This window comes from Bufo bufo, chromosome 5 (genome assembly GCF_905171765.1).
Source record: "Bufo bufo chromosome 5, aBufBuf1.1, whole genome shotgun sequence".
Classification (NCBI taxonomy): Eukaryota; Metazoa; Chordata; class Amphibia; order Anura; family Bufonidae; genus Bufo; species Bufo bufo.
This window is the reverse complement of record NC_053393.1, coordinates 127,412,479-127,427,355: the sequence shown is the minus strand read 5'-3', so window position 1 is coordinate 127,427,355 and position 14,877 is coordinate 127,412,479. Positions and strand designations below refer to the sequence as shown.

General features: G+C 42.6%; 1 protein-coding gene across 2 annotated transcripts in view; it reads left to right on the top strand.

Moving 5' to 3' along the window:
- Nucleotides 1-14,877, top strand: part of FAM110B (family with sequence similarity 110 member B) — a 154,338-nt gene that overhangs the window by 119,422 nt on the left and 20,039 nt on the right. For both annotated transcript variants that reach the window (XM_040432919.1, XM_040432920.1), the window contains one exon: nucleotides 4,242-4,334. The gene's annotated coding sequence lies outside the window, so the exon portion shown is untranslated. The remainder of the gene's footprint in view (nucleotides 1-4,241; nucleotides 4,335-14,877) is intronic.

Genomic DNA, 14,877 nt, shown 5'->3' with positions numbered 1-14,877 from the left:
ATTTCTACTGCTGCATTCCCCAACAGATAACAGCATTGAAGCATTACATGGTTACCATGAATGCAGCTCGGGCAGGGGGCTGGGTCTCCTTAAAGACACCAGCTGTGTATGGAGAATTGTTGGAAGTGCGCCATGGCATCCCACCAGGGGCGGATTGGGAACCGAAAGTGGCCCTGGAAAAAAAATACCTAAAAGTGGCCCCATATTGTAGGAGGACCTAAAATGACAGGAGAGAGAACAAAAGTAGGTAGGTCAGCAACACTATAGCGCAAAATACCACACAATGTCTTTCCCCAAATGCTGTCCCTCTGAGCTGGCTATAAGTAGCGGCCATTTTCTCTTCTCCTCCTCCAGTTGTCTGATTAAAATATGCAGCAGGGTGCTTAGGGAGTTCGTGTGGTCGCCGGCCGGGTATATGAGTACCTGATTCTCACAGCGTTAATTACTGCTGAGAGCTTATTATGTACCCAGCCAGCGGCATAAATGGGGGCTTGGGCGGCCCCCTGGTCATCGGCCCATCAGGAAATTTCCCTGTACGGTCTATGACCAATCTGCCCCTGCATCCCACCTAAGCTGCATCCAAGGCATCGCACCCATTTTGCCAGAATCCTACTCCGTACTGACAAGGAGCAAGTTCCTTGAAACAGCTGTCTACAGATGGATATTGGGCTTGGAAACATTCCCATGTCATATCCCAAGGTTTAGTTAATAAGTCGGACTTTGACACATAGGGAGCCACTTCTACCAGGTGGTGCTAGCAAGATGGTTCTCTTTTCTTGGGAGTTACCTCTTTGCATAAGGGTGCCATGAAAAACATTCAGCAATTAAGGTGCCTCTATAAGTAAGGGCAAAGATGATGTGGAGTGGGTGGTGTGTGAAAAAGGATGGAGCATGTTGAATTTCAGCATGTCCAATCCTTTGATCATATGGGAGATCAGCTTCTTCCTGTGGCGTGATGCAGATTGAGAGATTATTTTTGTAGCTGGTCTCCACTCTGGTTAATAAATGGAATGTCTGGAATAGGACTATAGGTCTCTAAATATGAGAAAGCCAAGAATAGAAAATGAAGTGACAATCTGCATAGTTACAATAAATTGGCACGCAGAATATTTGATATCTTGAGGTTCAGGAGGTCACTCTCTGCCGTGGTTAATTTTTGGCGCTGCACAATCTGCATCTTGTCCTAGTGATCACAGTATGTTGGAGAGAAGTGGGAAGCCGCCAATATTACTTTCTGTTTACTCTACCCATTTAAATTTTTTGTTTTTTCCATTTTCATTTTATGTGGACTTCCAATAGGAAATTCCAGGTAAACTCACTGAGACCCTTGTACCTTGGAAGAGAGCCTGCCTTTAAAACTCAGACTGGTTTTTAATCGGATAGAATATTCCCTTGATGGTTTTAATCTGCGCTTTAAGATCTGAGTATAGAATGAAAATCCAGATTTTAAACTGATCTCCAAAGGCTCTTTTGCATCCAAAGATAGCATGTAATTGCAAGTAACTTCAGCTAATTACCAAGATAATCATTGCTGGTCAGTAAATTTAACCTTTCTTTTCGGCAGCAAAAATTTCTATTAGAAATGCATATCATGAATATTTATGAGTTACATATGTGTAGGGCTCCTTTCTCACCATCGTTTTATGTTACTATTTGTTCTGTTCCGTTAGAGAAGCCGAACAACGAAAATAACGGAGGGGCACATAACTCGCCCGACTGGTGCTTAACACACCTTCTGTTGATTAAAATGGAGTCCATTTAGTTTCTGTTCTCAATCCAGTTTTTATTTTATTTTTTATCTGGATTGGAGGCTTCGAATGGAGCCTCCAACGCAGGTGTGAGCTCTGCCTAAAAGCAATAACTATACCCACCTTCTGAATCTTCTCAAACATGGTGAAATTTGTTGATACAGTGACAACTATATTTGTATTCCGCAATCAAGGTCTGATATCCCATAGTATGGTTTCTCAGACTGCACTAGGTGAACCCTGGGTAGAGGCTATGCTACACCAGACTAGAGGGTACATGTGGTACCTCTATCCATGCTTCTGTCTCATACGTCTTTCTCCCACTTTGACCTTTTTAGAAGTGAGTCTATTATGGGGCACTCCTGAGCTGGCTTTGTTCTGGGGGCACTGTTGCACGTTGGTTTTGCTATAGGGGTTCTGTATTGAAGACAATGTGATTTGCCTCTATTATGGTGGCAAGGTGGCTGACTTTCATGGAGACAATCAACAATCATATAACTATATGCATCTTATTCCACCTCCGGGTTAAATATCAACAAATGGAATGAGGTGCAACTGGAGGAAACCTTCCCTGGCTAGACGTTGGCACTCATTAAATTTAGTATTACATAGCAGTCATTCAGATAAATGGCCATTTTGTTATATGTAGATGGTTGAACCCACCAGAGTAGGAGCTGCCCTTACATAGCGGCTCTCCTTTCTGGTTCACAGATGGTGGTCTTGAGCAGGGGACTCCCTCGACTATGACATCTGCATGTGCTAATCGGTCATACGGACAGGGGTTGTCCCGTGAAGTGAATTCTTCTGATTTCGGATATGGAGCTACAGGTCTTGTACTTGCTCGTTTCTTTCTGTAGCATGCTACTAAACGTACCAAGGCAGGCCATTAAATGTAGTTCTTTTTATAGCTAGATCAAAGCAAACAAGTTTCTTTTGTGACTGAGCTGATTGAGGCATGACTATTAGTGGTGAAGGGTGACACCTAACAAATCATTACTTAAGTATATATTAGCTTTCATTTGGACACAAATAGCCATTCGCTCGTAAATCTGAAGAAAGCAGAAAATCCCTCATGAGGAAGGGAACAGAATGACAGTGGTTTAGAGACCTCTGAAGAGCCTACTGGCATATCATTTGTCTATATGGATTCCAAGTTTGCTCCCAATGTCTTTTTGAGTCTTTGGTACTGAGGAAGCTATAGTAAATAGTGTAGTCATTTGCAGATTCGTACCTATGAAACTGGCTGACCTGTTCCATGTGCGCTTGGCAGCTAAAGACATCTGTGTTGGTCCCATGTTCATATGTGCCCTCATTGCTGAGAATTTTATTGACCTTATACCTAGAGGCTCTGCTCTCTCTGCAACTGCTGCACCCTCTCCACTTTGATTGTCAGGGTCAGACGTGAAAACATTTTCACTGCCTGGCTTGCACTTCAAAGTGGAGAAGGCGCGGCAGTTGCAGCGAGAAGAGGAGAACCTCTAGGTGTAACGACGATGCTCCCGTAGCTCCAAGAGGTTCATTTGTTTATCTTAAAGCTTCATATGTTCCAGCATTGCTGATGAAAATAAACACCGGACGAGCACAGATGCTTTCAGTTGCCAAGCACACATGCTGATAGGTTCCTTTTAAAGGGGTTGTCTGGGTGTTCAATATTGATGACCTATCCTCGGCAAGCCCACCAATCAGCTACGGTATATACAGTGAATGCTGCGGGTTCTTCGTAGGTCAGTGATGTCATGTTCATTGGTCACATGTGAATGTGAAGTGAATGGGCCTAAGCTGCAATACTAAGCATAGCCGCTATTGAATGGACCGCACTGTGCGTGGTATGCTGTGACCGCGGCACTCACCGGCCTCATCAAGCAGCTGATCAGCATGGGTGCCAGATGTCAGACCTCCACCAATCTGGTGTTGATGACGTATCTTGAGAACAGGTTATCAATAATAAACACCCAGAAAACCCCTTTAAAACTCCTTCTCGACTAACAAAGCTGTCCTTGTTTTGTCTTTGATTTGAAATAGATTGTGAAAACACAGAGCTGGATCTTTTCAATCTCGACCTTCTTTGGCAGCAAATGCACAAATGCAGTGATATTTGAGCCGTAACACCTATTTTATGTGGTTTCTGAATTACATATATTTTGTGCTGGCTTGGCTCTTATGAGAAGACTGTTCGTTTTTAAATGATGACCTCGGATGTACAGTATGGAAGAGTGTGGGTTACTGGGTTTTTCTAGCTCTCTTGCAGAAATTTGGCATTTGCAGATCTTTTTATGTATACTCAGAGTTAGGGCTAAAGCTTCATATTCCATTTTTCCTGATTTGCAGAATTCTCTGAAATCCAGTCCACGCTGGACTATTTGTCTCTTTTAACTCTGTAGGACTCAAGGACGAGCCTAGATTAAGGCCATCTTGCTGACACTATTATAGTGATGATGACTATAGTAGATATGAATGCTGTGCTTTACTTATTTCAATTTTTTTTTTTTTCAGATCTGTAATGTCTTGAGCATCAAACGAAAGTCAGGGAACGTAGTGTGTACCTTCACAAAGACTCCTACTCCTATATCTACATAACTTTACATGGTAAGTAAAAGCTCACAATGACTTCTGGTTGAACTAATGTACAGTCGTGGCCAAAAGTTTTGAGAATGACACAAATATTAGTTTTCACAAAGTTTGCTGCTAAACTGCTTTTAGATCTTTGTTTCAGTTGTTTCTGTGATGTAGTGAAATATAATTACACGCACTTCATACGGTTCAAAGGCTTTTATCAACAATTACATGACATTTATGCAAAGAGTCAGTATTTGCAGTGTTGGCCCTTCTTTTTCAGGACCTCTGCAATTCGACTAGGCATGCTCTCAATCAACTTCTGGGCCAATTCCTGACTGATAGCAACCCATTCTTTCATAATCACTTCTTGGAGTTTGTCAGAATTAGTAGGTTTTTGTTTGTCCACCCGCCTCTTGAGGATTGACCACAATTTCTCAATGGGAATAAGATCTAGGGAGTTTCCAGGCCATGGACCCAAAATGTCAAAGTTTTGGTCCCCGAGCCACTTAGTTATCACTTTTGCCTTATGGCACGGTACTCCATCGTGCTGGAAAATGCATTGTTCTTCACCAAACTGTTGTTGGATTGTTGGAAGAAGTTACTGTTGGAGGGTGTTTTGGTACCATTCTTTATTCATGGCTGTGTTTTTGGGCAAAATTGTGAGTGAGCCCACTCCCTTGGATGAGAAGCAACCCCACACATGAATGGTCTTGGGATGCTTTACTGTTGGCATGACACAGGACTGATGGTAGCGCTCACCTTTTCTTCTCCGGACAAGCCTTTTTCCAGATGCCCCAAACAATCGAAAAGTCGCTTCATCGGAGAACATGACTTTGCCCCAGTCCTCAGCAGTCCATTCACCATACTTTATGCAGAAGATCAATCTGTCCCTGATGTTTTTTTTGGAGAGAAGTGGCTTCTTTGCTGCCCTTCTTGACACCAGGCCATCTTCCAAAAGTCTTCGCCTCACTGTGCGTGCAGATGCGCTCACATCTGCCTGCTTCCATTCCTGAGCAAGCTCTGCACTGGTGGCACTCCGATCCCGCAGCTGAATCCTCTTTAGGAGACGATCCTGGCGCTTGCTGGACTTTCTTGGACGCCCTGAAGCCTTCTTAACAAGAATTGAACCTCTTTCCTTGATGATCCTATAAATTGTTGATTGAGGTGCAATCTTAGTAGCCACAATATACTTGCCTGTGAAGCCATTTTTATGCAACGCAATGATGGCTGCACGCGTTTCTTTGCAGGTCACCATGGTTAACAATGTAAGAACAATGATTTCAAGCATCACCCTCCTTTTAACATGTCAAGTCTGCCATTTTAACCGAATCAGCCTGACATAATGATCTCCAGCCTTGTGCTCGTCAACATTCTCACCTGAGTTAACAAGACGATTACTGAAATTATCTCAGCAGGTCCTTTAATGACAGCAATGAAATGCAGTGGAAAGTTTTTTTTGGGATTAAAGGGAACCTGTCACCAGGATTTTGCGCATAGAGCTGGGGACATGGGCTGCTAGATGGCCACTAGCACATCTGCAATACCCAGTCCCCACAGCTCTCTGCGCTTTTATTGTGTTAAAAAACCTTTTTGATCAATATGCAAATGACCTGATATGAGTCCTGTGTCCGGAGATGAGTCAAGCGGAAAGGAGCCCAGCACCGCCCCGCGTCCTCCGAATCTCCTCCTTGCTGGCTGACGTCACAGAGTTGGAGCGCCGAAATCTCGCGATGCGCGAGCTAGCGCATGCGTAGTTCATTCCCTGTGCTGATGCCAGCACAGGGAATGAACATGATGCCGACACTGCGCATGCGCTAGCTCGCACATCGCGAGATTTCGGCGCTCCAGCTCTGTGACGTCAGCCAGCAAGGAGGAGATTCGGAGGACGCGGGGCGGTGCTGGGCTCCTTTCCGCTTGACTCATCTCCAGATACAGGACTCATATCAGGTAATTTGCATATTGATCAAAAAGGTTTTTTAACACAATAAATGCGCAGAGAGCTGTGGGGACTGGGTATTGCAGATGTGCTAGCGGCCATCTAGCAGCCCATGTCCCCAGCACAAGTTAATGGGGCTGCTAGATGGCCGCTAGCACATCTGCAATACCCAGTCCCCACAGCTCTCTGCGCATTTATTGTGTTAAAAAACCTTTTTGATCAATATGCAAATTACCTGATATGAGTCCTGTATCTGGAGATGAGTCAAGCGGAAAGGAGCCCAGCACCGCCCCGCGTCCTCCGAATCTCCTCCTTGCTGGCTGACGTCACAGAGCTGGAGCGCCGAAATCTCGCGATGTGCGAGCTAGCGCATGCGCAGTGTCGGCATCATGTACATACTCCGTCTTGGTGGGTTACAGCACGAAACTTTATTTCTATACTGTAATATACCCAGCAATCTCTAGACATAAGTCATGGAGAACTATGAGTCCTTCACATACAGATTTTCTGATCCCACTGAGGACGCCGGTATATGAAAGACTTGGAGCTCTCCAAGTGATAATTTTATTGGTGCAAACATTTTAACAAAAAAGGAGCGATAATCTAGTCTCAAAGACTCAAGCCATTACCAATGGTTATGTATGTGTGGGCCCATTGTAAACCTTGGTATGCTAAATTCTTTTGATAAAGTCACGTAAACCACCATTACAGAAAGCATGGTCAGATTTAAATAAATTTTATTTTTTTGCTCAAAAATTGGTGGTGGAACAGACCAGGCACCTCCGCCGATCAGCTGTTTGAGGAAACGGCGCGCACTGTGTGCATGTTGCGTCTCCCTTCTCGCTTCCTGCTGCTGCCGTCCCATAGACATACATTGGAGAGCAGGAAGAGAGAAGGGAGATGGCACCTGCGCACAGAGTGATTGGCCGGGGTGCCGGGTGTCGGACCCGCGTCGATCTGATATCGATGACCTATCCTGACGATGGGTCATCAATATGAGAAAGCCCGAACAACCTCTTTTGGCCACATTCTTATCAGTAAGAAAAAGATTGAGCTTTTATGAGTGTTTGTTTATATGGTCAGAGAGCAGAGATAAGGAGCCTGTCAGCTCACTGCCTGACGGAAGAGAGAGATAATTCAATCCTGCTAATAGAGCATCTCATCCTATACAGAGAAACTGACTCCACATTTTTAATAAAGACCGTGTTAAAAAATTATTTTTACCTCCATAATGAGTACAATGCAATAATAATAAAAACGTTGTCCCCAAAGGTGTACATAGCCTTTAACAGCTGCTGTAAGTTAATGCTCCATAGAAAATAGAGACAAAAAATCAAGATATCATTGGGTTCGGTGCTGCATAGATGAATTGGTACTGACCATGCACAAATGATATGATGCGCAAAGCAGTAGTTGTTGATCAATGTTTATCACAGCGCGTTTCAGGACTGTTACCTTCCTCAGGTGTACATTACATAGATTACATAAACTCGTGCTTATTATAGCTTGTTATACAGACTTTATATTACTGCTTGCTTTCTTTTCTCCTCAGTCTCTGTACTCTCTGAATTGTGACAGACACTTCTAAGTTGTAACTGTGAAATGTGGTAAACAGGATAATCCCAAAATATAGTTCCTGTGACTCAGACAGAACATAATAGACAAAATTGTGTGTTACTGTTTGTGAGGCATAGGTTATGTAAACTTAATGCACTATCTGTTACATATAAAGGGAAGTGTGAAGAGCAGAGAAGCCGAGGGTTGATATTGGGGGTACGGGCATAACTATAATTTATAGTGCTCCATAGCAAAATAAGATGGGGCCCACAGCACCTAGTGCAAGAAAATTGAAACAGTAGCAAAAATGATAGGTATGTGTAATAGTAAAATATATTAGAAAACCCACATTATAGCAAAAAGCCAGCTTATTTTTATTCCCCACAGCAAGTGTTATGGCCATAGTTACAACCACGGTTGGAGGTGTCCTTGTTTTGGTTTGTGATTGCTATTTAAAGTTCTATTCAAATGTTATTAGTAATGTCAAGAAAAAGTAGTTTGGCCTGGTTGTCGGTTTCCACATTACAGATCTGTTCCCTGTAGTGACAGCATTAATGTGCACCATGAATTCCAGAGCACTGCTCATATGAAAATGGTTTCCATACATAATATTACACAAAGTACAAGAAGCATGAACTAACTTGATGGCAGATGGGTACAGAAGGAGAGGTCCCTGCCCACCAGGGCTTATACTCTATATTAAATTGTTGTTTCCTATTGATGTATATCGAATTCTTTATTGCCTGGCTTCTAGTGCGGTCTGTCTGCTCAAGTCTAAAATTCATGGAATTGTCAGAAATTATAAAAAATCTCAGACAATCCCTACACTTAATAAAAAAAAAAAATATATATATATATATGATATACTCGCCCGTTTCTCCACCGCTGTTCTCTTTGGTGCTGGTCCAGTCCTCCTGCCGCTGTTTTGTTTACAGTGGTCGCCAGTATACAGCATGTGACTGCTGCTGCCAATCACTATCCCCAGCACTCTAGAGCTAAGACCAGTTATTGGCTGCAGTGGTGACGTGCTGAGTCCAGGCACGTCAATGTTCACATCACCGCTGCAGCCAATTACTGTCCTCACCTGTAGACCACTGGAGACGGCGATCGGTAGTAGGGGTCACGTGCTGTATCCAGCAGCATCGCAGATTGTACAGCAATGGGAGTACCTGACCAGCACCGCAGATAATGGTGCTTGAGAAATGGGGGTGTATATAATTTTTTTTTTGTAATTTTAAGATCTTGGGGTTGTTCCAGATTTTTAAGGGCCTCTGTCAGCAGATTTGTACCTATAAGACTGGCTGACTTGTTGCATATGTGGTTTGCATCTGAAGCCATGAAGTCCTTGAAATTCTCTGCTAAACCCTTTAAAAAAAACAAAAAAACTTTTTTTATAACTGAATCCAAAAACTTTATTTGTTTTTATTTTATTTAATACAATCAATAATGAGGCATTGTGATTATATTAATTTTCAGCTGTAAATATCATGAAATAAAAAATGGTTTTATTTAGGGAACTCTCTACAGTCCTTTTGGAACTGGTAAAATAGTGTGAACAAAGGATCAGAGAAAGTTCATCTACTGTCATAAATTTCTTAATAGAAATTCAATGACTTTTCACAATTTGTGTTTTTTGTATTTGTGCATTGTATGTGTATTTTATGCTTAGAGTCTGCATATTCTGTACTTGTAAGCTGGCAGAGTCATCATTATTTATTTTTCCTTTTGGTTTCTCTTATTGATGTACATGTCATGTCTCCTCCGTCTAATCGCCCCACTATACTACCTCGCCTAAATCTAGAAGGGAAGAGGAAAAAAAAAATTAACAACAAAGTCACTTGTCTGGATGCCAAGTATGTGAAATGAGTTCACTTAGTTAATGCAGCCGGTTTCCATAGAAACGTGTGAGTTGGATATCCCTCCAGGCTTGTTTCAAAGGAATTAACTCTATGCTAGGGTAGGAAACAACTTCAGACGGCCATTGCACATGTACTGCCTTCTTCCTTCAGCATCTAGATAGAAATGGCAGTCTATTGTAATTGTATTTTAATTACCATCTAGTAGTAAATGTGTTCTCTGTGAATGTGGCAAGGCTTCAGCAACGTAGGCCGTTCCCCGTAGCTCTGCACAGATTGGCGCCATAAAGAGTAATACGAAAATTCAGTCTGTGTTTTAATGGCACAAATACATGAATAGGTTCTAGGCATTGCCACAAAACCACATCTGTGGGGTATTGCAATTACTTTATACTGAGTTTTCAGGCAAAAAAAAACCTATACGCTCTATTTTGGTTGCATATTTATCCACCTTATTCCGGACACCGATCCTTACGACTATGACTTAGAAAATTGGACGTGGCCTCCTGCTCTATTTTACGCCTTTCTGCCTCCCGTTCTTATCTATGGGAGACAGCACTGAAGATATTGGAGTGGCGCGACTGCACCAAGAAGGGACATGTCTCTTCTCAGAGCGGTGTTGACTTTAAACCACTGCTCCGCGATCTTCAGCACTGCCTGGCATTGAAAAGGATGGGAGGTCGAAAGTATCCTACTGCCTTCAGAATTTCAGCATGGGTGTCCATGGCAAAATTTCTCACCATGTGAGGGATTTTCCAAGATTCTGATATTGTTGATCTATCCTGAGGATGGGTCATCAATATTAGATTGGCAGGGGCCTGACACCTGGAACCCAGCCAATCATCTTTTTGAGGAGGCAGCGGTGCTCCACTGAGCGCCACTGCCTCCTCGCAGCTTATCAAACACAGCACCGTCCATTGGATAGCAGCTATGCTTGGTATTGCAGGTCAGCCCCATTAACTTGTGCTGTTCCTTGGCCATGGGACTGATGAATGTGATGGCACTGGCCTAGAAAGAGGTCTCTTCAGATAGCTGAGCACTGGGGTGCCCCCACAATCTGATATTGATGACCTATCTTAGAGAAATTTTAGAGAACCCCTTTATCGTTAGTCTTTTACTTTAGTGTATTGTTAGCAGTGGGGTTGACTCTTACAGAAATTAAACCACCTCCAACCCCAGAGCACGATCTTGGCTTAGATGGGCCTCTCAAAATTTAGCCAAAGCCAGACTGAGTGATCTGCTGATGAGAACCCCACCAATCGCCTGTAATCTGTGATGGGACCTGGCAGCATAATTTTATTTTATTTTTTTGTAGTTAAAGGGGTTGTCCTATGACAACACCTTATCCCCTATCCACTGGTTAAGTGATGAGTCTGATTGGCAGGGGTCCAAACGCTGTGACCCCGATCTCTAGAACCGGCTGTTTTTCTCTATGCCACATTTAACTCTATGGGACTCTATGGGACAGCTGAGTACGGGACTGCAGGAATAGCGGACCGCTTTTAGAGGTTAACTGAGTGGCGCACATGCCTGCAGTCTGACTGCCTTCAATTAGACACTTATTCCTCATCCACAGGATAGGGGATACGTTATTGTCATGGGACAACCCCTTTAAGGGGAATTTGAAATTGGTGATCCATTTCACCTGCAACAGTCAACTAATACATGTATGAACTGAGTCTGTGAGCAGGAGCCATACCTACATTTGTCACATGTATTTTACCTTTTTCTTATCTTTTTTTACTTTGGTTTTAGAGCCCTGCTAATCTCCGATAACATTATATACACAGCTGTTCTTGGTCCTTTCTATCCCACCTGTTTCAGTTTAAGTTTGCATTTAATAACATAAAAGACGTTAGTTAAATAGATGACTGTAAAATAATCTATGGTGTGGGGTTGTAAATCTTTGCTGTTATACTTTTTGAGTAGTCCTGTCACTGCCTTGGGCTCGAACACAAGCTCTGTTTCCTTCCCTAATTCATTCCGACCATAAATTTTCTTTTGACAGAGTGTCACTTGCCATATGCTGACAAATGTTTGCCTTTCATTTTTCGGCAGCATCTACTTATGCAGGTCAATTAATCGGAGGTTCTTGTGTTGTCATTTGGTGTTGACTGAATTTCGGTAACGATTTGCATTCGCCTAGCTCTCCCATTAACCTGTTGGGTAGTACAAAAGCATAATACTGAAAAATGGAAATTGCAACCCCAGGATGTAATAGAGGAGCTGAAATTCTGCATCCAGAAGGAGAATGTATCCAATGTAATAGCAGAAATCCAATAGCTTTAAAAACTCTAGAGACGATTGTACTCTACAAGTCTATACTTTGTGTGACCGTCTTGATAATCAAAACTTTGACAAATTCCGATGCAGCTGTTCTGTAAACTTGAGTGTGATATTACCTCAAATATGCAGTTGAAATCCATTGAAAAGGACAAATGTTTCTTGCCTTTGTTTACTTAGGCTACTTTCACATCTGCGTTTCTGCTGGATCCGGCAGGGTTCAGCAAAAATGCTTCCGTTACTGATAATACAACTATCTGCATCCGTTATGTGCGGATCCGATTGTATTATCTTTAACATACCCAAGACGGATCCGTCATGAACTCCATTGAAAGTCAATGAGGGACGGATCTGTTTTCTATTGTGTCAGAGAAAACAGATCTTGTTCTGCACCCCAGGACGGAAAGCAAACCGCAGCATGTTGTGGTTTGCTCTCCGGTATGAGAACGCAACCAAATGGAACGGAATGCATTTTGGAGTATTCCGTTCTGTTCAGTTACGTTTTGTCCCCGTTGACAATGAATGGGGACAAAACGGAAGCGTTTTTTTCCGGTATTGAGACCCTATGACTGATCTCAATACCAGAAAATATTAACGCTAGTGTGAAAGTAGCCTTAGAAGGGTTGGTCCATCTCAGACATTGATGGCATATCGCTAGGATATGCCATCAGTGTTAAATAGGTGTCGATCCCACCTCTGATACCTGCTCCTGTCTCTAGAACGGGGCCCCTGAAGTGAAGGAGAACACACTGCATGCTCAGCACGATCTCCATTGATCACTATGGCAGTTCTGAAATAGCCGAGCAGGCACTCTGTTGTTTTTGGAAGTCCCATAGCAGAAAATGGAAAGCGCTCCACGCAAGCACGGGCACCGCTCTGTTCATCACTATTGGAATGCCGGAAATGGCCAAGCTAGGGCTCTGCTATTCTTGGAACTCCCATAGCTGTGAACGGAGGATGGCTGCTCTCCATTCACTTCGGAGGCCCCTTTCTGTAGATAGTTGTGGGTCTCATGTCTGGTACCTGCTCCTATCTGACATTGATGGCATATTGCCAAGATATACCATCAGTCTGACATTGTCCAAACCCCTTCAACTGAGGGTCTCTTCTGTACAACATGTCACCAAGACATGGAGGTCTGAGATGGTGGTCTATGCATGATGCATTTGGCACGTCTGTTGGGTAACAGTTTTCTCTTTTCACGTTTGTACGGCAGTAATTAATGTTGTAGTTCACAGCACATCCTCTTAAATTTATGAATAATATTTGTTTTGTGTTGTTTGCCCTGAACCGGTATTAACCTTCACTGTGACCTATCTCTTCATCCACTGAAAACATTATTAAATCTTCTAACTTGGCTGCAACAGTAATTTGTTTTCATGAGTCATTCCATAAGAAGCTAATATCCATGCCATTTACTGGTACAGACGCAGTCTCCTATGTTGCAACAGGTAGGATGAAAAGTGCATGGTCTTTCTAACAGCGTGCCAGTTCTATGAAGCCATGTACATACTGTAATTATTCAATAGCTAATGGCCACCATGGTGTCCTTAGAATGACATCTGCAATTTGCCAGGATAAACCCTCTGTTATTAAGCGCCCAGACATGGATTTAAAAGAAGGCATGCAACGGGACCGAGATGTTACTGTAAATTGCCTACCTACCATATATAATTGTTTGTACTACGCTGTCTTTATCCTTGTCAAACCTGGCCTACAATACATTGGCTAATTACAATGCCTAAGAACATAATCTTATTGCATGTGGATTAAATGAAAGCTTTTAAGTGCATCCTATCTGTGACTAGTACATAGCTTGTGACAGACGGACCCAAAGACTAGCCCTCAGGATGAACTAAAACTTTATGCTGTTGTATGTCATAGTGAAATCTATAGAACTTATGTGGTGATAAGCTCTATAGATTTCACTATGACATACAACAGCATAAAGTTTTAGTTCATCCTGAGGGCTAGTCTTTGGGTCCATCTATGACTGCTCTTGCCACTGGTGTTACCAGAATGGTTGGTAACCATTATACTAACATCTGTAGGACATCATAAAACGTATTACTGGTCATCACATCAGACCGGTGATAACAGCTATTCCAGGAACAAAAAGCAGGATCGGTCTGATGTGATGACCAGTAATACGTTTTATGATGTGCTACAGATGTTAGTATAATGGTTACCAACCATTCTGGTAACACCAGTGGCAAGAGCCATCATATAGGGTGGTATTACACTGCCTGATCTTAGGCCAGTGCGAGTGGGGATGGAAGGAAACACATCCATCAGTGCTCATTTGCACTGGCCTGATTACATAGGCCAATACATACTGAATGTGGGAGGAACGATTGCTACCACTGTCATTCCTCCCTCATTCGGTTCTATTCATTATTAGCAACACATCCCTGATTATACCAGACTATGTGATTCCAGTAATTGGGCATCTTTTATCCTGATGAAAGCTGCTGATCAGCCAATGAACGGACGTTTGCTCTTTCATCGGCTGCTCGATTATATAAGCCAACTGTTGGGAACAAGTATTCATATTCCCGATAATTGGCCTTAAATGATGCAGTGTAATAGGACCCTTTTATACAGTTGTGTTCAAAATAATAGCAGTCAGACATCAGTAACCTGATCAATTATTGTTTTTGGTAGAAATTATATTTCTACATGGCAAATAATTTACTAGCAGGTGTAGTAGAGTAATAGAAATCCAACAGTCATGACCTGCATGCTGCTGATTCTGTGTAATTGAATCACTAATTGAAAGGGGCATGTTCAAAATAATAGTGTGGAATTCAATGAGTGAGGTCATTCATTCTTTGAAAAACAGGTGGCAATTATTGCCCTTATTTAAGGAAGGAAGGCAGCAAATGTTGTACATGCTGGTTACAGTGCATTTCTCTCTGAAATTCTGAGGAACATGGGTCGT